The 3,200-nt window shown below is 40.0% G+C and overlaps 1 long non-coding RNA gene across 1 annotated transcript; it reads left to right on the forward strand.

Moving 5' to 3' along the window:
• Window positions 1-1,087: 1,087 nt before the first annotated feature.
• LOC125514096 lies at window positions 1,088-1,788 on the forward strand. Its single transcript, XR_007286259.1, has 2 exons — window positions 1,088-1,395; window positions 1,476-1,788. It is a non-coding gene; the product is annotated as an uncharacterized LOC125514096 (long non-coding RNA).
• Window positions 1,789-3,200: the final 1,412 nt, after the last annotated feature.

Below are 3,200 nucleotides of genomic sequence, written 5' to 3' on the forward strand. Positions count from 1 at the left end.
GACGTACCCCTGCCACTCAAAAAAAATAGCAAGACTCCTTCGTTCCAGTTTTGGGAAAGTGAGTTCTTTTTCTTGTGTTTTCTTTATACTTTTTCTTTCTTTTTTAATTTCAAATTTCCTTGTTTTCCATTTTCTAATTAGGGAATATTACTTTAATTTCACAAACATATTAGAATTTGAGAATATTCTTGGAATTTGTGAACATTTTTCTGATTTTATGAACATTTTTTTTTCAAATTTGTTATTATTTTCTCAAATTCACGAACATCTTTTGAATTCGTGAATAGTTTTTCAACTCAGTAAACATATTTAAATATACAGATATTTTTTGAATTTCATGAACATTTTTTTTGGATTCACAGACAATGTTTTTAAAAGTAGCGAACATTTTTGTAATACGCAATTTTTTTCCAATATTTTTCAAATATGTGAATTTTTTTTGTATTCACAATCATTTATTGAAATCACAAGAATTTTTCAGTTCATGAACATTTTTTTCAATTTCACAAACAATTTCTGAATTCAAGGTTTTTTTAAAATCCACAACTTTTTTTGAAACCCATGAATCTTTCTCAATTATTGAACATCTTTTAAGTTTTGTTAAAAAGGAAAAATGGAACGGTATAAAAAGGAACAAAACAGGCAATGCTAGCTCCTACACTGTGTTGGCCTAGTTATAAAAAAATGTTGAAACTTCCAAAATTGTTTACCATTTCTAAGAAATGTTTGATATTCATTGTTTTTTATTTTCTAGATTTTTTAAAATTTTCAAAAATTATTCTGATTTTTCAAAAATGATCACAAACTTAAATATTTTGGTGTTTTCCAAAAAGAAGTTTAGAAAACAATTGCAATTTTTAAACGACAGCTTGTTCGTTGCTTCTTCGGTGTCTGTCAATGGGTTGGCCCAGTATAGTTGCCCTTTTGCCTCATACTCCTATTGGATGCGCATTACAACCCTTGTCGAAAGTGCATATCTGAGCTCGAGCTCATATGTGCTCTTTTTCTTAGATTCGCACCACCCATTGTATATGACGCTGTATAGGGCTCCGTATTCCCCATATTCGCTGCACACAGGCCCACCATTGTCGGCTCATAAATGTGACAGGCCCCCGTTAAAGGTCCGCCCGCACTGACGGGCACTTACGATCTGGGCCACGGCTCCGCTTCATCTAGCACCAACGGACGCCGCCGCCCACATCTGTTCCCCTTTCACGATCAATTCCCAGTGCCACCAGTTAGATTCACCTCATGACTGCCTCCTCATCGTCCTCTGCCGCCGGCGACGTACTGCCTCTGATGCCTTGTCCCGATTGGGGCGGCAAGGTTATAAGCTGGATTTCCAGCGGCGGAGCTATCCTGGGCTCCCTGTTCTACAGGTGCGTCAGGAAAGATGTAAGATCCCACTCACCCAGAATTTTTTTAGTTCAATCTCGGTTCCCAGTCTCACCTCGCCCACCGGTCTTGCACCCCAGGCTGGCCTGTGTGGATTCAGATCCACCGAGGTGTACACCGCCGTGTTCATGAATCTTCTAGCTGGCGGCCGATGTCCCGTGTCCTGTGTATTCATGTTGACCCCACAGATGGATATCTATTAGTATGTGTACTCATTAGTGTCCTGGTTAGTTATCCATCATGTAGTAGTATTAAAAAAGCAAGTAATGGATGGTCTGTATTTTGGTATTTCCCCACTGTCCCTTTTGTGGCAACCATGGTTATGTGTCATGTGGTCGTTGTAATCATCTCGTTTTAATTGTTATGTAATTTTTAAAATTTTGATTGCTGCTACTTGGGACTCTCAGGTCAACCAATCTGATGCATAAGCGGTGGTTGCTGCCAAATTAAAAAAAAATGAGAAGTATTTTATCCAAGTGGAAAAGAGCTTGAAACCTGACAAAGCCTACCTTGAATGCTGCAAATTTAGGCTGAACCTTCTGGACTAGATTGAGGAGGATCGACAGTTAGCCATGCTTGAATCCTTTTTCAGGAACATGGTTAAACCGAAAACGTAGGACAATATCCATTCAAATAATTGGTGGGAGATGAAGATGCAAGATTATAACATTCTAGAGCTTCAACCCATCTGAGAAAAAACAATATAAAATCTGTTGAGGTGGATGGTGTGCTGAATTACTCTCCTGTTGCGAAACAAAATATTTTGACTGCTTTTTACAGAGATCTTATGGGAAGTCAGGCGACCTCATCATCGGACATTGACTGGAGAAGCTGTACACCCTTCGGTTTCATCTGTCCAGTTTTACGGTACCTTTCACGCCACAAGAAATCTTGGCAGCGATCAAGGGAATTCCAAGTGATTAGAGCCCGGACCGAATGTTTTTTCTTCTGCTTTCTATCAAGACTTTTGGCAGGTTATATGAGAAACGACATTATGGCTTTCTTTGAGCAATTCCATGAGGGGACACTGCAATTGGACAGAATAAATGTGTCAAGATGGGTTATGGCTGCTTATTTCAGTGGGAAGGATGTGGGCGGACAAAATTATGTGTGCAACTAAAACTTGGTCTCATATCAGTGGTCTCATACAAGGGTACAGGGAGGTCACCTGTGTACAGGTTGGTAATGGCGAATCCACTTCCTTCTGGAAAAGTATATGGACGATCAATTGCCCTCTTTGTTTCCAATTTCCAACCCTGTTATCCCATGCCTTGAGACCAAATATTTCAACGCTCGTTGTAGAAGAGGAGGTGTATGGTTGTTAATCAAGAATCGGGCTAAGGTCAGATCCGTGTCAAACATTCTAAATATTCTTGGCATCCAGACTGCTGAAGCTGAAGATCTGGGTGACTATTCTCCAACATTCAGAGGCAGTTTTGAGAAAGGAGGCAGAGATAGTGTGAAATGGTGGCTGTTGCTATCCTTTGGATGATTTGGCTCGCCAAAAATCACAAAGTTTTTAACAGCATCTCAATCCCCCCTTTGACTGTGGCAAGACAATGTTCTGAGATTGTGAGGCTCTCGTCTCACAGGGCCAAATGCTCGGCTGAACATGTTTCTTCTCTGTCTCCATTCGATTTCCCTCTCTGTTTGTTCTCTTGTTCTTCCCTCTTCCCGCATGTGTAAGAATGTTCTGTATGCCTAATCTCAAACAGCTGAGTCATTTGTATTTCTCCAGCAGCAGACATCACCCTTCCTCGAATTCATCTGCGCATGTGGTTCACAGCTTTTGTGCAACTTCTTCT

The sequence above is a fragment of the Triticum urartu genome, chromosome 6 (genome assembly GCF_003073215.2).
Source record: "Triticum urartu cultivar G1812 chromosome 6, Tu2.1, whole genome shotgun sequence".
Lineage (NCBI taxonomy): Eukaryota > Viridiplantae > Streptophyta > Magnoliopsida > Poales > Poaceae > Triticum > Triticum urartu.